Raw genomic sequence first — 21,246 nt, 5'->3', positions numbered from 1 at the left:
CCTCTATTCAACTGCAGGGGGTCCTTTTACCTCCTCCCTAATTCTTGGGGGTGGCTGGCTCTAAAAAGTCACTGTGGGTTAGTTTGGCTCCATTCCAACCAAGTCACAGCTATCAAATATTTACTGACCTTATTTATTATTTTTCTTTACCCCAAATTAGTGGTTCTCAAACTTGGTGGCACATTAGAATTATCTGGAGAGCTTAAAAAAAGTACTGATGCCTGGGTCCACTAGCAGAGATTCTGATCTAAACGGTTTGGGGTGGGGACTCGCATCAGGATTTTTTAAAGGTCTTCTGCTGATGCTAATATGCACGACGTGTGAGAACCACTGCCTTAAACTGTTACCCATGTGGGCTTCTCCAAGGAGGCGACTGCGTCTCATTTATATACTATTTTAACAGGGAATACACCCTTGGATGTGGGTCATTGAGTGTGAGCACGCAGCGTAGATAGCCATCCTCCAAGATCCCCACTTCAACCCTCTGAGAGCCGCTGTCCACTTTGGCAATCTTTACTAAGTTCAGTATTCCCATTACTGGGGAGGGAGGAGACAGGACGGATCGCTGAATCGCAGGGTTCCTTTTGAGGTACAAATAACAGCAATGGAACCTGAATCCTAAGGAATTCCAGCTGGTCCTTAACTGCATGATCTGTTCTTTCCACTAAAGCTGCTCAGACAAGGTCTTATGGAGGTTTTCCCTGAGAGGGAATAATATTCCTTTGCTCTTGTTAACAGATAAAAATTACAGTAGGTGTAAAATTACACATACGTACGCATCCTGAAGCAGAGATGAGGAACAAAGTTCTGAAATGCGTGGGGGCCCAGTACATTTCTATTTACTCCTTATAATAGATTTTTTCAGGAGGAAGTTAAAAAGAAAAGGAAGGCATTACAGGATCTGCTGGAATTCTGGAGGTGCTTAAAACCTCCTGGGTGGTTCTCATAGGTTCTGATGAAGTGTTGCTGACAGTTCAGTTCCTATAGATTTCATTTAGCAAGCTGCCTTTCTTTGATTGTTTCTGTTTTCCTGATTTGGTATATTCAAATACCAGTCCGTGTGCCAAAGGTCATGTATCCTTTGGTGGCACCAGCAAGGCTGTCCTTTGAGGAACCGAGTTATTGATGTCCTCTGTGGGGGGTGCCCTGCCTCTGATGCTGCAAAGTCAATTACTGGAACTAACACCAGAATCGCTATTTTGTCATTCCGTGGTCCCTGCGTACTGCTGCTTCTACCAAAAATTGTCTGGGGGTCTCCTCAGATGCTGGTAGCCCTGTGTGGTGTTTAATACCCACCCTGTTCTGAAGGTCCACTCCAGGAGACCCAGAGATGCAGGATGGACAGACTTTCTGCCTCAGCATGTGCTGTTTAAACACTTTTCCGTATTGTCCAAACTCCTGCCATACAGATGCTTATCAGGATGTGTAACCAAGGAACTGTTACGGACTGTGGATTTTAGCATCCCTAAATAGATCTGCATTGGCAAGACAAGTTTTTTTGATATAGGGACATTTGAAGAAAATCAGAGTATGTGCTCTGATCTAAGATCATACAGTATAGTATTTGAGAAGTGGAACTTACTCTCCGAAACCAGAGAGGTTCCATATAATCTGAAATGCATCTTCTTCCCACCTGTATGAACCTATTTCCTCCTAAATATTATTCCTATACTTTTTTTTTTTCCTGAGGAAGATTCACCCTGAGCTAATATCTGATGCCAATCTTCTTTTTGTATGTGAGCTACTGCCACAGCATGGCCACTGGCAGACGAGTGGTGTAGGTCCCCACCTGGGAACCAAACCCAGGCCCCCAAAGCAGAGCATGCCAAACTTAACCACTAGGCCACGAGGACGGGCCCTATTATTTCTCCACTTTTTGTATGTGTGAGGAAGATTGGCCCTGAGCTAACATCTGTTGCCAATCTTCCTCTTTTTGCTTGAGGAACATTGTCCTTGAGCTAACATCTGTGCCAATCTTCCTCTATTTTGTGTGGGATGCCACCACAGTGTGGCTTAACGAGTGGTGCTAGGTCCGTGCCTGGGATCCAAACCTGCGAACCCTGATCCGCCAAAGCAGAGCGTGTGAACTTAACCACTACATCACTGGGCTGGTGCCCCCATTATTTCCATACTTTTGTTAGCTTTCAAAAGGTAACTGATAATCCCCCTTGATCCCTGTATAGACTATTGAGAGACTGAATAGAGCATATTATCTAAGGGCTTAATCCACTTTTCATAAAATAAACTATTAAAATAGACCAACAAGTGTTATTTCAAACACAAATCAGCTTTGTATTTAAGATAAAATACCATTTGGAGCAAGGCTTCATAAAATTATAGAGCTGGGAAGTCGTTGAGGTGTTACCATGTCTGGTTCGGCTCAATCCCTTTACAAACCTGCCCCAGCGATGGTCTCCCCAGGCCTGTGCGTGTAAGGAGCAGTCTTGTGGCAGCTCCAACTCCTGGGAGTGAGTTCCACAGCTACGGTGTGTCCCCCACTCATACATCTCTGCCTTTCCTTCTCCAAGTCAATACGTTTTACTTGTTTTCTGGCTCATTTTCCTAGAGCTTTAGCTTTATGGATTGACTCTCTACCTTTCGATAACTTCCAGTCTGGGGTCTCCTTTTCTGGTTTCTGAGCTAATTACTTATCCCTGGAGTTAATTATTTTCTTCACGATGTGCAAGAAAACTGCAGCCCCTGACTGCTGTCTGCCTGGACCTGCCTGCCTCTCACAGCCAGACTGGGGGTTCTATTGGACATAATTTCACAGAGCATCAGTATCAGACAGTGCCACTCTCTGATCATGAGTGGAGCTAGACAAAAACGAAACCACTCCATAAACATGTGTGCACAAAACCAAGAGCTCCGTCCAAACCAAAATGGCCAAACGTTCCCCTTTCTGGGCTACCACGAGCGACTGTGCTTGACCAATTCTAGCTTTGGCCTCACGCCATTTCTCCTGTCTACTAGAAAGAAATTGTTAAGATATTCAGTGATAGAATTGTTCCGGCTTTCTATTTCTTTCTTTCTTTATTTTATCGAGGTCATGTTGGTTTATAATGTTATGTATATTTCAGGTGTACATCATTGTATTTTGACTTCTGTATAGACTGCCTCACGTTCATCACTGATAGTCTAGTTTCCATCCATCACCACACACATATCCCTCTTTGCCCCTTTTGCCCTGCCCCCACTGCCTTCCCCTCTGGTAACTACCAATCTATTCTCTGTAGCTATGTGTTTCTTTGTTTATTTATCTTCCACAGATGAGAGAAGTCATTTGGTATTTGTGTTTCTCTGTCTGACTTTTTTTGCTTAGCATAATACCCTCAAGGTCCAACCATGTTGTTGCAAACGGCACAACTTCATCTTTTTCATGGCTGAGTAGTATTCCATTTCTGATAGCACCCAATTCAAAACAAAAACACACTTCCTTAAGCCTTCCTTAAAATTACTGATGAGCTCAAATCTTATCCAAGCTCACCTGAAAGCCCCCTCGCTGAGATTCCTGTCCCATGGTTCTCCATAATGGGGTGTCTCTCTCATTGCAGTGAGCCAATAAACCCAAGCCTGTTGAGAATAGGTGTATTTCCAGTGGTTTTTGGCCAGAAGGCATAGGCCACGGAGATTGCATATTTGTGAAATATTCACTCAATGACAACACATTTCTTAACGTGATCTATAAGCTCCCAAACATCGAGTAGCAGCATTCTAGGCAGTCCCAGCATGGTGGTTCTGTCCTCTGTGCAGACCTGAGCAATCTAACTGATTTCTTCCATTTTCAGATTAAAACGCAACCACAGAAACAACACAACAACAGCAAGCAAAGTTGTGATTTTTCCCCTCTCAGGCCATCGGGTAGTTAGTGGCAGAGCCACGATCAGCACCCAATCTTCTCATGCCTGGTGTAGTGCCTTTGCTGCCCTACCATGCTGACTATTTAAAGAAGTACAACTTCGAGGTCTAATGTACTATTGAGCACTAAAGCACTAAATTCAATTTACTATCCATCTCTACATAATTGAGTTTGGTTTCCATTCTCTCCTCAGAAAACACTTTAACCTTCAAATGCTGGGCTCTGTCCAATGCCTGGCTGCCCACAAGTCACTTTTAGCTTTGACTTTAGAAGCTCCTATGGGTACTTTCGGTGGGGGTATTAATTTCTTAGGTGTGACAGTCTTATTTAGTTGCTAACTCTTGTCAAAGCTGCTGTTTTCTTTTCTGCTCAGATTTGGCAGTTTGCTCTGCGGAGCAGTTAACCGAAGAGAGTTTGTTGTTTTTTAATTCTCTCACTTTCCATAGTTAAAAGACAGCAACCTTCAGAAAGGAAAAACTGAAACAAAATTTAAAAATTCTCTCCCCTGGATTCCCTGTGTCATTCGTCTCCATGTTGAAGAAACGCTTGCTGCTAAGACAGCTTTCTCCCAGACACTATTCCTTCCTCCAGCCTTTTTACTTCCTTTTATTTTTTGATCTCTGAATTGTCTGCATTGAAAGAGAATTCTTTAAATACATTATAATTTTGCCATCTGGATTTCTATCAGAGCCACATTGCCTCTTGGAAGGACTTTCTTAAAAAATACACAGTTGAAAAGACAGAATAGTTTGTTTGTTTATTATGATCACAAGAAAAAATCAAGGAGTTTTTAAATCAGAAACATCTGAACCCCACTATCAGAAGAAAGTTATTTTTATTATTTTCATAATGCAAGCAAACATTTTCAGTATATTTGTGACAGAGGATAGGTACTCATTGATACCCTATTTTTTAAATTAACGTTCTATGATCAAAGCAGTCCCATGTTTTCAGATGATGTGCATTATACATAATGTCAAGGAAGTAGAATATTATATTATGTTAATGTCTCAAACTTATTTTGGACATTTAGTTGTTTCCAGTTTTTGAGTTTTTGTTTGGTTTGGCAGTATAGACAAGTCTTGCAGTAAATATCTTTGAGCACAAAGCTGTTTGCTTTTTCTGAATTCCCTTTTTCGGTGAATTCTCAGAACTTGGACGATAGTGTTACTATTCAGAGGCTGGGAACCTCTCTTTGGCTTGGGTTATCTAGCACCATATCGCTTCCCAGAAGGTTGTAGGCCACCAGATGTGAGAGTACCAGCATCACTGAAACTTCATCAGAATTACATATTATCATAAAAATGTTTGCCCCTTGACTTTGTAAAATATCATCTCTATTTTCCTTTATTTTGCATTTTTTCCATTATAAGGGAAAATTATCTTTTATCATATGTTTGCTATTTTTTGCAATGGTAATTTCAGGTTGTCATGCTCACCTAAGGTAAATAGCTTATTTATTTTTTGCTCAGTCTCTAGAGCTGTGCACTATAGTAAAGCAGACTTATTCCCAGGCTGGAGAAAAGACAGACTTCTCTGGAATTTAGGAACAATTTGAGGAGTGAGAAGCAGAGATGGTGTAGTCTTTGTCCAGCAAAGGAATGAGGGATCTCTAACACACTTCTTTGTACCGAGAATTGTCATTTTAAGACCTATTCTGCCTCAGCCTTAGTGGGCATTTTAATTTTTGATCCTGTAATAATTCTCTCTCTTTCTGGCTTTCTGTGGCCGTAATCTTTATATTGGGCACTTGCCTTCTCTTCATAAGTTGGGGATGTGTGTATGCAGTATAGCAGATTTTCTTTTTATTTGAAAGGAGGCCAAATGAAAAATTTTCTTTCTCCAAAGCAAGCGGGAGTAAGCTTTTGTTGGAAGAGAAGTTCCCCTCACTGTGAGAAGCCTGCCTTCTATTTTCTATATATTTAGCAATATTTCCTTTTAGTTGAGAAGAGCATAATGGTTCTTTTCTTAAAAAAATTAACCATTTCTGAAATCATAATATTCTTTGGATATTATTTGTTTTCTAAATGAAAAACAAGATTATGTGAACAGTCAAATAGATTATTTATGAGTAATACTGCCTCAGAAAATCTAGATGCTCTGTCACTCTTTTTTTTTTTTTTTTTAGGAAGATTAGCCCTGAGCTAACTACTGCCAATCCTCCTCTTTTTGCTGAGGAAGACTGGCCCTGAGCTAACATCTGTGCCCATCCTCCTCCACTTTATACGTGGGACACCTGCCACAGCATGGCTTTTGCCAAGCAGTGCCATGTCCGCACCTGGGATCCGAACCTGTGAACGCCCAGCCTCGGAGAAGCAGAACGTGCGAACTTAACCACTGCACCACCGGGCCAGCCCTGCTCTGTCACTCTTGCTGTGGCTATCTACATGTAGTCTTTGACCTAGATATGTAAACAACTGCAACTTTCTTTTCCACGGTCAGCCTCATCCTCAGTTTTGTTCATGGTGGAATGGGGATCTTGATTTCCTCAATTAAAGATGACTCAATCTATGGCATTTCTAATTATTTATTTTGAATAGTTATTTGAAAGTCCAAACTCACACTCAGAAGTCATTTTTTTACTTTTAAGAAAGCCCCTCTCAGTCCAGCCCTGGTGGCCTAGTGGTTAAGTTCAGAGTGCTCCGCTTCAGCAGCCCAGGTTCGGTTCCCAGGCATGGACCTATACCACTCTGTTATCAGCCATGATGTGCTAGCAGCCCACGTACTAAAAAAAAAAAAATTGAGGAAGGCTGGAACAGATGTTAGCTCAGGGCAAATCTACCTCAGGAAAAGAAAAAAAAAGAAGAAAGTTCCTTTCTTCCTCCTTCTACCCACATGGCACATAGTGTAAGAAGAACTTTGTGTGGGCTTTGGGGGGCGGGGGTTTCTGCTAGGTCCTTGCTAGATTCCTCTGAGAGCTCCTTTGTTCCCTCTGGTCACTGGCACCCTGTTCTAGTATCTGCTGAGTGTGACCGGACTCGCCTGGTGTTGGGGTACCACGTTGGCTCCCATTGCTGAAGACCACAGTTCATGCCATTTCTTATGTATGATCTCAGTAATCCTGTGTTGGCCCACCAGTCCCCATGGCACCCCTCCTCAACAGGGCTTGCTGAGATTTCTGGGCTCCCAGATGCCACACTCAGCCACAGAGAACTGCCTGGATGCCTACCTCATCCGTTTGGTTTCACACCCATATCTTATCTTCTCAAAGAAGCTAATGCTTTCCATAGTGTGTGCCCTGAAAAACAAGGAGCAGGCCCCCTCCCCTGTGGGGATCACCCAGTCCAGTCTGGGAGGGTCCCCCACCTCCTTCCGACCCCAAGGTTTACCCTCAGGTGGGAGGCACAGCAGACACCCCATCTGAGTCTGGGCTCGTGCTCCCCCCGTCTCTCTCTCCTCTCAGGATCTTCTCCCCAGCAGGGGAGAACTTTTCATTTTCCCTTCTTATCTGACAGGAACTGCCCTGTATCATGGCCAGCCTTTCCTGGGGGTTTATGCACTCCTCTTTCTATGGCCACAGTAGAGATAATTGTAAGGGAGAGGGAATCAGATTACTGGAAAGAGATATCTCAGAAATCATGTCCAAAATATCCTCCCTACTTTAGAGTTTGAAATAAGAGGGGAACATAGAAGAGCCGGGTGAAGATTAGAATGGTGGAGACAAATGAAGAGATGAATTGCATGGTACATATTTTGGAGAAAACTGCCTATAATATTAAAATAGATGCCTGAAGTCTGCTTTTTTTTTGAGGATTAGCCCTGAGCTAACATCTGCTGCCAATCCTCCTCTTTTTGCTGAGGAAGACTGGCCATAAGCTAGCATCTGTGCCCATGTTCCTCTACTTTATATGTGGGACGCCTGCCACAACATGGCTTGACAAGCAGTACATAGGTCCGTGCCTGAGATCCGAACCCACGAACCCCGGGCCGCCAAATCAGAATGTGCAAACTTAAGCTCTGAGCCACTGGGCTAGCCCTGAAGACTGCATTTATAGTTGTCTATAGACTTATTTTAAGTAGTTGGCAGGGGCCGCCCCGTAGGTGTAGTGGTTAAGTTTTCACGCTCCACTTGGGCGGCCCAGGGTTCGCAGGTTCAGAACCCTGGCGCAGACCTGAACACTGCTGGTCAAGCCATGCTGTGGCAGCGTCCCACATAAAATAGAGTAAGATGCTAGCTGAGTGACAATCTTCCTCAAGCAAAAAAATGAAGTAAAGTTAGTAAATAGTTGGCATTCACACACATACACACACACACATACACACGCACAAAGGCATACACACATGGCATCTGCCATTCTATAGAGGCAAGAGGGTATAGCCACACTGTTTTTATAACCAGGGAGATGAACAGGGTTCTGAGTTTTAAGAAAATGGAATTTGCAGCCAATTACATGCTTTCTCTATGTCTGAAGTCCAGTTCATTACCTGATTTCCCCATTCTCTCCTTGCTTGCTAGTAATTTGAAAAGCAATTGCATGACATATTTGGAGAGGCTACAGCATCCCACTCCCACTACCACTGTCACATCCATGATGCTTCCTCTGCAGCAGGTGGCTCTAAAGCCTGTAACGTATTAACTCATTAATCCTCCCAACCGCCTTATGGGATAGCGCTATGATCCGAATGTTTGCGTCACCCAAGATTCATCTATTGAAATCCTAATCTCCAAAGGTGATGGCATTAGGAGTGATTAAGTCAAGAGGGTGGAGCCCTGATGGATGGGATTAGTGCCCTTGTAAAAGAGACCCCACAGAGCTCCCTCACTCCTTCCACTTTATGGGGACACAGTGAGAAGCCCCGGCTGTGAACCAGGAAGAGGGCCTTCACCAGAATGCAACCAGGCTGGATCCTGGATCTCAGACTTGCCCGCCTCCAGAAGTGTAAGAAATAAATTTCTGTTGTTTATTAGCTACCTAGACTGTGGTATCTTGTTACAGCAGCCTGAACAGGCTAAGACTGTTAGGCCAGAGATGATTCTGAGGGGCAGTTTTTTGTTCTTCAGAAACTCTGTGAGTCCGCCACAGGCTGAGAGCCTGGAGCAGTCTCCAGGAAGGAAAGCGCTGGACCCTCATGTTGGCTCCATCAGGGTATCAGCTCTGAGCTCCCCTTTGCCTGCCCCAGAACACATATGAGTGATACAAGGCATGGCTGACACCACCTCAAGTTGGGTCCCATCTCTGCCCACGCAGAGATTCTCTGCTATAATGAGGATTCCTTTTGATGAATAATACAAAGAATCTTGTTTAACTGACAGATATTTAGGATCGCTACTTTTGCTTATGGGAAATCCTTAGGAGTTTGAAAAAGCATCGCACGTGGTTTGGGAGGGGTAGTGGGAACAGCTCGTCCATTGAGATGTAGGCTAATCCCTTAGTCCTCCAACACTGTGGTACCAAATTAGACGCACTCTGCAGCAACCTGTTAGCCTTTGGGTGCCAGTGTCTCAGGATGACTGAAACGTTTCCTCTTGGTTCTCACTCAGGTGGACTTCTTCCCCAACTTAAAATGTAAACTATCCCAAAGCCTGGGCTGGTGGATGAAACAGTGATCCCCAAGGTCCATCACAGTGCTCAGCACTTGGGCAGCCCTCAAGTTATTTGTTGAACAAACGAATGGAAAAAATCTTTCTTCTTAAAGCTAGAACTCATTGCACTTAGCTTTTATGCTGATTTGTTTTGCAGACTTTTCCACCATGCTTTCTAAGAATTTGTTTATGTGTCTGTATTTCCCGAATAACTGAGCTGTTTGCGAAGAGGGACCCATGCCTTATTAATTTCTGTCCTTATTCATTTAAGTGTAGCACTTGTTCAGAGCAGAGGCACCCAACATAAGGCCATTGAAATTAGATAAAACGAAGGCATTACTGATCTGATACTTTGGCTGGCTTTCAGAAAAATCATCCAACGCAGAAAGATAAAAAATAAATAAAGGGAGCAAGGGTTATACTCCCCAAGAGTGATAAACTGAGAAGTGAAATATAAGTCTCCATTACGTTTCAAAACAAATTGGCAAGAAATATGGGCCATGAGCACGCTTCTCAAGGTCTGTGTCGTTCCTTGGTGAAATTTTCAGAGGCTGCCTAGGCTAGAGTGGTCCCTTCCATCCCAAATTCCTGTGTCTCATATTAACTTCTTTTGTTTGGTGTTGGTTTCCTGTCCTATGCTATTAACTGTACCTTCCAGTGTTCACGGTTTGTCTTTCCAGCTTGATCAGGAGCTCTCTGAGGGAGATTATTTCTTGGGTTTTCTTATGTCTTCCCTTCACACAGAACTGGAAACCAGTTCAGCCTCTTACTTAGCATCCCTCTCCCGCCCTGGGGTGAGGCTGTGGGGGCCGTACAGGAGCCTCAGGAAAACCCCTCTCCCTCCAGCACCCGCTTCCCCACCATCGTGTTTGAGGCCCCTGCCTCCTCTCTTGTTACTCTCTCTGGCTTCTTCCCACATTTCTGCTTCTTTGGGTTGATTGGGGAGTTCAATCCATTTACATTTAGAGTGATTATTGAGATGTGGGGGCCTACCACTACCATTTTATGTCTTGTTTTCCGGTTTTCTTCAATTTCCTTTGTTTCTCGTCCCATGGTTTAATCTGTTCTGATGAAGAGCTGCTACTCTCTGTTCTTGTCCTTCTACTTATCTCCTCTGCCCCTGGTTTTGTAGCCCCTTTCCTTTTTTTGATTTTTCAGGAATGAGGGTTTTACTGAGGATTTCCTGAAGAGGAGGTTTTGTGGCAATGAACTCCCTTAACTTTTGTTTATCTGGGAAAGTTTTTATTTCTCCATCATATTTGAAGGATATGGGTAGAGAATTATCGGCTGTAGGTTTTGTCCTTCAGATTTTTGAATATATCATTCTCTCTTCTAGCCTGTAAAGTTTCTGCTGAGAAATCTGCTGATAGCCTGATGGGGGTTCCTTTGTAGGTTAGTTTCTTTTGCCTGGCTGTCCTTAGTATTTTCTCCTTGTCGTTGACTTTTGCTAGCTTCACTACTATATGCCGTGGGGTTGATCTTCTTGCATTGATAAAGTTTGGAGATCTATTGGCTTCTGTCACCTGAAGGTCCATCTCTCTCACCAGATTTGGGAAGTTCTCAGCCATTATTTCTTTGAATAGGCTTTCTGCCCCTTTCTCCTTCTCTTCTCCCTCTGGTATACCTATAATCCTTACGTTGCATCTCCTAATTGTGTCTGATAATTCTCAGAGAGTTTCTTCATTTCTTTTTAGTCTTACTTCTCTCTCCTCCTCTGCCTGCAGCATTTCTATATTGCCATCTTCCAAATTGCTAATTCTTTCCTCCATATTATCGGCCCTACTGTTCAGTGCATCTAGATTTTTCTTAATCTCCTCTATTGTGTTCTTCATTTCCAGTATTTCTGTTTGGTTCTTCTTTATCATATCAAACTCTTTTGTGACATAGCTCCTGAACTCGTTGAGTTGTCTATCTGAATTCTCTCTTAACTCATTGAGTATTTTAATGATGGCTGTTTTGAAGTCATCGTCATTTAGGTTATATATTTCATTTTCTTTGGGATTGTTTTCTGTGTATTTGTTATTTTCCTTCTGTTCTGGAGATTTAATGTATTTTTTCATATTGCTTGATGTTGTAGATTTGTGCCTCCACATAGAGATAGAGATTAGTTGCTCCTTCCACTTGTTTCTGCTGGTGTGGTGGGGGAGCAGCTGTTTATACTGCACCAACCAGGAACCCTGTCTGCAGTTGCTAACTGGGCCTGGGCCCCTCCTCGTAGTCACAGTAGTCCTTTGGATTCCCTCTTCTGCCATGGGGGCCGTCACAGGGGGGCTTCAGGCTGATGGTGCCTACTGTTGCAGCCCACCTAGATGTGCTCCCTCCTTGGGGTCTGCTTCTTTGGGTTGAAGCGTTGGTCCATAGCCTGCTCACTTCCAGTCTCCAGCTTTGCCCTGGATAAAATCCTTTGGATTCTTGTCTCCTAAAACTCTGGTCACGGGCCAGTCCTGCTTCTTCCCCATTTCCCCATCCAGTCCAACTCTGATGGCTTTTTCCTGTCCCACTGGCCCCGGCTTGCCTTGGAGGAGAGTTTGCATAAAGTACCGAAGAAATATTTGTTAACTGATGCGACAGCCGCTCCATGGCCCTTTTTCCCATTAAAAGAGCTATTATTATTATTATTATTCTCAATCAAAGGAATGTCATCATTATTGTTAAAAAGATAAAAATGTTTATTAGGTTATTTGATTCAATCTGAACGTTAGGAGAACATGGGTTACTAACGTTCATAGATGGGTGCGATATGTTGTGGACTCTTTATTAAGCATGACTTGGAAAAAGAAATGCACAAAGTCAACTGGATACCCTGACTGTTATCTTGGGCAAGTCATTTGCCTCTCTGAGCTTGCTTCCTTCCTGCAAAATGAGAATAGAAACAAAGGTTGTAGGTATGGCATAGATGTTTGTTTCTTTTTTACGAGATTCTTTTTTTTTTTTAAAGGTTGGCACTTGAGCTAACATCGGTTGCCAATCTTCTTCTTTTTTGTTTTCTTCTTCTTCTCCCCGAAGACCGTAGGTACATAGTCGTGTATTGTAGCTGTAGGTCTTTCTAGTTGTGCTATGTGGGACACTGCCTGAGCATGGCCTGATGAGTGGTGCCATGTCTGTGTCCGGAATCTGAACTGGCGAAATCCTGGGCCACCAAAGCGGAGCACGTGAACTTAACCACTTAGTCACGGGGCTGACCCCTGGCATAGAAGTTTGGAGAGGCTCAATTGACTTAACATTTGTGAAAAAATTGGGAAGCATTAAAGTATTATACACCTATAAAGCATTATTACTATAATACGTGATTTAAACTGCAGCCAGGTGCTCTGAAGGGAGAACTTTCCACTTGCCTGGGAGAGATATCAAAATTGCATGTAGTGCTTAATCACAGCTACCCAAAACAGTTAAAAAAACCACGACCCTGAGTGATCCCCTATGCCAGTCCTTACTGAACCTACCAGAAAACTCTTTCTTTATGGACAAACAGTAGGCTGTGCTTGAACAATCGTATACACTGCACAGATCCATCGGCCCACTCCACACTGCCCAGAGAGCTAGCTTACATAACCACTACCGAAATCTTTGCTAGAACTTCAAACGTCCTGACTTTTAACTCTCTGCTGATTTGGTGCATTTCTTCACTGGTGTGTGTTCTCTTGCCTGCAATTAAATAGATTCACGTTTTTTAAAAGATTATATTTATTATTATCATTATTTAATCCCAGTGGACTTTGTTTAACTCTTTTTTTTTTTGGTGGGGAAGATTTGCTCTGACCTAATATCTGTGCCACTCTCCCTCTGTTTTATATGTGGGTTGCCACCACCACGTGGCTTGATGAGCGGTATATGTCCACACCCAGGGTCCGAACCCACAAACCCGGGCTGCCATAGAGGAGCATGCTAGACTTAACCCTTAAACCATGGGGCTGGCTTCTTTCATTCTTTGACAGGAATATTTACCCTCTTCTAGCCTCACCTCTTGATGCCTTAATCATGGGTTTCATCCTGCTTTTACATCCTCATCATCCGATTAAGTGCTCTGAACACTTGTAGACCAATCTCAGGTCCCACCTCCTTCATGATTCTCTGCTGATTCATGTCAGGGATTTCCCCCTCTGTTGAAATCCTTTCACAGGAATTGTTGGTTAAGTGCATTTGCCATCTTCTGGTGGCTCGTCCTGCGTTCCTCGTCAGTGCCCTCTGGTAGATTACTCATTGGGTGGAGTGACGGAGGAATGATAAGTCAAGGGGCTCTGCCTTCCTAGGTGAGAGGCTGGAAGGTCCTTATCAGCTTCTTCCACCAGGTCCTTCTTATTATTCCCCTGATCCAGACAAGGAGACAGTGTTATTCTCAGCTCAGCCAATAGGGCTCTCTCTACCAGGACTTTGAATCTTGAACAGAATCATGGAGAGACAGAGAGAAATGGCTGGTAATTGTTCATTCATTCCAGCAGTGGTGGCTGGGCTAGGCTTTCAGGAAGCTTGTTTTTTTTTTTTTTTAACTAAGGTAGTTCCGGGCTTCCTGCTTATGCACCCTCCTTTCCTGTCCTCTGGCTTTCCAAATGCTTACATTGTATTGCTTCAGTCACCGTTGGATGTAACAAAAGAACCCTAAATGATACAGTATTTCTTCCACTCAAGTATGACTGCCATTTAATGCTATGCATTGAGATTTAAGTGTTTCCTGCATATTTGTCTTATCTTATATCCTTAACTAGATTCTTCCATGAGGACAGGGACCGTATCTTATTTTCCTTTGCATGCCTCTCACTGTCAAGTCCTAGATGGCGTTCCAGCTCCATGAACTTCTGCTGATTATGGATTATAGAGAGCTAGAGATTCTTAATGCCAGACTTGCCTGTCTAGACCTTTTGAGTAATGTGCTCTCAAGAATCGTGGAGAGGAAACTGGATCCTCTGTCGTATCTTTATGTGCCTCTGGACAAGTCATTAGATGTTTTCCTTCAATTTGCTCTTGCTCCATCCAACAGAAAACGAGATGAATAAATGGCCTCCATCAACCACACAGGGGTAGTTTGATGCAAAATTTAATGTGATAACTTTGGTCATTCTTTGAGCTTCTTAGAGGAATGTGCCATAAAAATACTATAGGGGTATAACCAGGAACATTTCTTTTTTACCTTATGGGGATTTATTTTTGAAAAAATACGTTCCTCATCCCTCTCATAAACCTTCGTTAAAGTATCTACTTATTGATCTTCTCCAAGGATATATTTCAATGAGAAGAGTGAAGCTGTGGTTTGGCACACCCCTTTCTTCTCCCTTTACCCTTCACATACCACATATGCCTTCATCACACAGACGCATTACCTCCTAAGGTCTATTTATCCACCCAATGTATCTTTACTGTGTACCTACTCTGTGAGAGGCACTGCACCAGAGTCTGAGGACGCAATGAATAAAAATGGTGTCCCTGGTCAATAGAGGAGACGGATAGACTTGTATTCATTCGTTCATTCATTCAACAAATATTTAGGGTCAACTATGTGCCAGGCACTCTTCTAGATCCTGGAATACAGTGGTGAATAAATAATATAAGGAAGTATTTTAATTCTCTGAGACAAGTATGTGCAGGGTTCAGTGAGAACAATTTCCAAGTGGGGGCAGTCCTGAGACTAAATCTGAAAGGGCATCCGTGACAGAAAATAATAGAAGTGGAGGAGAACACAGATGAACTTGTATGGGTTGTGGGGACTGGAGTGCCAGATAATTCTAGAAGAGCACAGAGATGTGAAAAGGAACAGATTAAGGACCAGGAGTCTGCAGGCAGGATGGACTGATTATTTTATGAATAAAAATCATGTCTCTGATAACTGAAAAGCGTTTATCTGGTTGAAGCTTCTTATTTAAAGATTTGACCCCCTGTTGAGCGGGAGACCACATTACCTGCTCAGTTTGCAAGAGGCGTGGATGTTTATTATCCAGTCTTTTTGTGAGAACGGCCATTGCAGGATTGAAAACTCTTCACATTAAAAGCAGCAGCTGCACAGCGTGATCTTCCTGCATTTCTGTCATAGGCCGGGGGCTTTTTATTATTTCAAGATGCACGCCAAGTATTATCAGAAGGCATGGGAGCTTCAGAGTTACCAAAATTCCAGATGATTCACCAGCAGGCTGTTACAGACTGTGACATCTTGATTTAGCACTCCCCTGGCTGAGAAACAAACACAGCAATTTAAGAAACTGTGCCCATGACTCTGTTCGGGTCACTTTCGGGCCATTTGTATGTAATTTAGGATTTATTGGATTTTTTTGAACATTCATATGCAATTCCAGGCTTACAGTTGCTCTGTAAATGATTAAATATTTAGATTGTTTTTTCCAAATGTATTTATTATTTACTGTACAGTCTATGAAATATTTACACTGATTTTTAAGAAAAGATATACATTATTTACACGGCCTTGAAGTTTCTCTTGATGCAGGTAAAATGGCAACACAGAAGGCTGGAAGACTCCCAGAGATGCCTCTCAGGTTTGTCAGTAACCACACGGAGGCTCTGTCCCTCAGGAAAACACCTGGCCATAGAGTTATGTAATGAAAACCTATGCTGGGGACCACCCGGATTTCCTTGGAGCCCCTACTTCCTCTTCGTTCTTGAGTCTCAAATGGTAGGAGGGAAAGTTGGAATAGTTCCTACCAATGTCTCCCCCTTCACTCCCCGCTTTCCAGGTGCCTCTTTTTTATAGGATGGGCAGCACTTTGCTTTTCCCTCTGGGACCCAGAATATCCCCAGCCGCAGAAGGAATAATTCTTTTCTAGAAAAACAGAGCAGAGTTGAGGTTCCTAGACCCAATTATCATCAAACTCAACTTGGCGATATTGTTAATAATGTGTATTCTCAGCCTCCACCATATCCCAGGAGATTCTGAGTAAGTAAGTCTGAGACCTGCCTGCTAATCTGTATTCTTAAAAATGTGCCTGTTGATCCTGATTATGAGCAAAGTGTGGGACCCTTTGGAGGAGGACCTTATTTATGTGTTTTTTCATTTGAAATATGCTTGGGTAATCCTCAGTCATCCACTGTCCACCCTTTCTTCCCTCGTTTGTAGACGTCTGAAACTGCCCCACTAAGTCTCAGTGTATGACTTCTCATCCCCATTCAGGATTGATTTTTGATAAATTTGGACATTTCCAGGCCTACCGCTAGCACACAATTCAGCAAAACAAAGTGGAATGTTCTCTGGGTTTTATGAAGTGCTCTGCTTCTCCACAGTTGTCATGCAATTTTCTCCAGGAGAACCACAATCTCTCTGGGCCAAACTCACTTTGTAGGTATCTGAATGGTGTCAGGAATATCACTATAGGAACAAGGAAATGGTCTTGTTCTTGAGCAGATGGCCTCAGGACTAATTGATTTCACAAAATGATGTCTTAAAAGCATTATCCTTAAAACCATTCCTAAACCCACTTCCGTGATAATAAGGTCTTAGGTCTATGCTTCCCTGAGTCACATGACCCATGCCAGCCTCATTTACAGCTGCCATTACAGTTCTGCCATACCTGGTTTTAGGGTTTTGCCATCAGATACTCTTAGACTCTGTCTTGAAAGAAACCTGAATATTGGCTTTAGGATCCTATTCAAGTGTGATTTTTTTGATAACTATTTAGTTTAACACATTTCCACTCTAATGACTAGAAATTAGTGTTGGGGAGCATTCTCTTTTTTGATCTTGGCCCTTAATATTGAAACTATTAGGTGGGCCCAAGTCAAGTAGATGATACTTACTATGTGTCCAGGCCTGGGATCGGTGCTATGGGGTACAAAGAAGGGTAAGACTTTGCTCCTTCTCTTTAAAGAATTTCCATTCTAATCAAGAAGGTAAAAACCATCTTATGTGTGTTAGTCAGGAAAGCTGGGTAAGAACCTCTCTTTCCAGCATCAGAAACTTAAAACAAAAGATTTATGTCTCACTAAACTATAGACACACCATGGATGTCAGGGGGTTCTGCTCATTGTAGTCACTCACATCTAGGCTGATAGGGCCTTGTCTTAACAAATGCTTCCAGGACCAATAATTGGGGCCGGGGAAAGAGCTCTAGAGGGTCTCTCACCAGCAATAAATGCTGTGGGCTGAAAGTGTTATGTCAACCACGTCTACCCACAGCTCTTTGGCCAGAACTACTCATGTGGGCTCCCCCTACTCCAAACAACAAAGAAGATGGGGAGGTACAATCTGTCTCTGTGCCTAAAAGGGAACTGAGTTTGGCATGTACAAGAGTATGAGGAGTGCTAAAAAATATACAGTCATGTGTAACATAATGTCATGTGAAACATAATGACATGCCACTCAACAACGGACCGCGTATATGACAGTCCCACAAGATTAGTACTATACAGCTTAGGTGTGTAGCAGGCTATACCATCTAGGTTTGTGTAAGCACACTCTGATGTTCACACAGCCACAAAATCGTCTGACAATGCGTTTCTCAGAACGTATCCCCATCATTAAGTGACACATGACTGTAGATACTAAGTGCTATATATATTTATAAACGCACACTATGGTACGTGTCTATATGCAGTATATGTGTTATATAATATATATAATCTCAAGTGCTATATATGTTATATATAATCATGTACCATGTATGAAGAGTGTTAAATATACATATAATCAAGTGAAGAGTGAAACTCATACAAGAGAGGACAGCGAAGGGAAAAACTATCTGGGAAAAATGTAGGGTGAACCGAAACTTTATAGGTAGGTAGGACAGGCAGACTAACAGCAGCAACAATAGCCATTTGTCACGAAGCATAGGCCACAAATTGGGCTAAAAATTTAAATCATCGTCTAATTTAATTATTACAACAACCCTCTGAGATGGATACTATTTTTATCTCCATTTTATAGATGAGGAAATTGAGCTTTAGGGAAAGTTAAGCAAATTTCCCAGGCTCTCAGAGCTAATGAACAGTGGAGCCAAGCTTGGAACCAAGAGAGCAGTAGGTAATTAGAGAGGATGGAGAAAGTGTGAGTTACAGCGAGAAGATGGAAATGAGGGTGGCATATTTGTGGTACGAGGAGGAGACCGCCCTGACTGGAGCACCAGGGTGGTCTGCAATTAGCAGAGTGCTGAAGTTGACTTTATTTCCAATTCTACTTACAACGCAAGCAAATCTCTAAGACCTTTAGGGAAGCGGGCCTGTTTGTGGTCTTAAAAGAAATAAAATCAGATTGCTGCCCTTGGAAAATAACTTTTGACTTCCGGAGATTTGACCTTTCCTTTTTAACATGCTCTAAGGCATTGCTGACCTATGGGATTATGCACAATTTACTCCTGTCACCAATTTATAAACCTCTCCTTCCCTTGTAAACCTCGATGGGAATGAGAAGGACTAAAACCGACGTATGTAGAAATTTGGATTCATGCTTCCTTTTTTTCAAGAACATCATGAAGCTTATTTGTGAATGGAAACAGATTTGAGTGATGGACACATATGGTAATTTGGAATAGTGAAAACAGCCATGTCCATCAATCTTTGAACTATTTACAGAGGATGATGTCTGCTGATGTGGTTGCAAATTGGAGTCCCTGCTGACTCGGCATGTGTGTGGGTTACCCAGCCCTGAATTACTGGGCACCTGAATTACTGGCTGTTTCTTCTCACACAGAGAGGAGGAAAACTGAGGGAAGGATCAGCATAATTCACATAAAAGAGTAACACAATACAACAAAACCCTCAAAAGGAGACGGAAAACATTCCCCACCGAGAACAAACACCAAATAATTCTGAACTTTAACTCTTGAAAAATATGGATGTTAGAAGTCAAGAGTTGACTTGACTTTAATTATTTAGTCAATAATGACACATAACATTCATTTAATTCTTTGTAAACGTTAAGAACTTGGTTAAGCAACTTTCTAGGCATTTTCTTATTTAATTGTCACACAACTCTATGAGGTAAGTGATATTATGCCCATTAGACAGGTAAGGAATTTGGGACTTTGATTGAAAAGTAACTTGCTCAAGGTAACAGAGCAAAGAAATAATTAGGTTAATTTTATATGTTTCAGTTTTTCCTTTTGAAGATAAGCCTTTAAAAATAATTTGCTTATTCAACCCATATTTAATAAACTCCTAGGATGTGTCAGAGCCTATGCAGAATTTCAGGACAGGTGGATAAATAAGACAGCCCCATACTTCAAGGACCCGACAGTACTTCAAGGAAACACACGAATAAACAGGTGATAATGACAAATTAACCCAACTAGAATGAGAGACCCATGGGCAAGATGTTATAAGGGTGCCCCAAGAGGAGGAAGAGAACAAGTCTTCTGGGAGGACAGTATCACAGGATGACATGTCAGCCAGGGGAAGGCAGGCAAGGGGATTCTCGGCAGATGGCAGAACCTAAGAACGGGTCCAGGAGTGACAAGAAACAGAATGAGCCCAGGTCACAGATGTCCTTGTGTGCCATGTGGAGGCCCATGGCACTTATCCTGTGGGTGAGGGAGCCTTTGAGGGATTTCAAACAGGAGGAACATGAGGATGACCTTGGTGTTCAAGGTCACTGGCCACAGAGTCTGAGTGGATGAGGGACAATATTTGCAATTTCCTGGTTGCTGTCTTCAACAATCTGTCCTTTCTCATATTTTAGGATGTTTGAATAATATCCGTATTGACACTCCCTCCCTTTCTTACTCAAAAACAGGGTGTGTGCCATCTTCCTTTTGTGCTTTCTTGCCATAGCCCATGGGAACATGCCTGTGGGGAAACACTGCATTTGCTTATAATGTAACATGCTGATCTGGGAGCGAGAGTCGAGCAGTTACGGGACAGGACGAGGAAGGAGGAAGCTTGTTTGCGGTTACGCCATCCTAACTAGCAATCCCCACCTTTTTATGACAGCAAGGTACCCATTGTCTATTGGCACAATGAGATTCAACAAAGGATCAACAACAGAATTGATGAGAAGGAGCCATTTCTAAAACTGAAATACATTCTACGAAGTCATACATGTATGTTACAATAAAAAATAAGTGTAGTAATGCTTCCTACCAGGATTCAAGGGCTAAAATGTATAGCATGTCCAAGAAAGAAAGAAGTCATTGGGAAGTTTGATAGCATTATCTAAAGTAGGACCCCATATCTTTTTCATGAGAGAACACAGTTTTTAATTCCTAAATGAGAGGGATTTTTTTTTCCATGCAAGGATAATAAAAGATTTAGTGAGTTTGCAAAGAAAAATCAAGGTCACACAAACCGTCTCTAGAAACGGGTCCTGAATGAGTTAGGATAATCAACTGCAAATTTGCTAGAATGTAGACCAGTCTCACACAATAAAAATCTATTACTACATCAAAGGTCTCCAGAAAAAAATAAATTCAACAAGCTAGGAAGACCAGTAGTCATGAGAATTGTGGGCACTTCAGAGTTTAACCGAGAAGAAAGTCCAACGTAAATACTGAGCTGTTGAGGTGAAATGTTATTTTTCAAATTCACACATTTGCAACCACAAAAAGTCATCATTGTGCAAGCATTGGATGTAATGTCTTTGTAATGCTCAGAAAACGAACAGTTTTCTGTTTTGTGCATGGAAAGTGGGCACACACACGCACACACACACACACTCGTCTTCCTTTCTCTTCATACAAAGTCAGGTCTTCTAGTAATCATGCTGCGTGCTATTCACAGAGCAAACGCCTGTCCTATTGTCCTTGCATGCTGAGTTGGTCCAGATTCTCCTGAGAGCAGTGGTCGTGTGACGATGCTGTGTGCTGAAAAGCTGGACTGCGCAGAATACAAGAGAGACTGCCTGGCTGACCCACAGCTTTGCATTTTAAGGCCATGAATCCACAACTCTGCATTAGGAGTCACAGAATTGTGGATAGCAAATCACCACCGCGGCCAC

This window comes from Equus quagga, chromosome 17, assembly GCF_021613505.1.
Source record: "Equus quagga isolate Etosha38 chromosome 17, UCLA_HA_Equagga_1.0, whole genome shotgun sequence".
Taxonomy (NCBI): domain Eukaryota; kingdom Metazoa; phylum Chordata; class Mammalia; order Perissodactyla; family Equidae; genus Equus; species Equus quagga.
The sequence above is the reverse complement of the archived record's forward strand: the minus strand, read 5'-3'. Positions refer to the sequence as shown.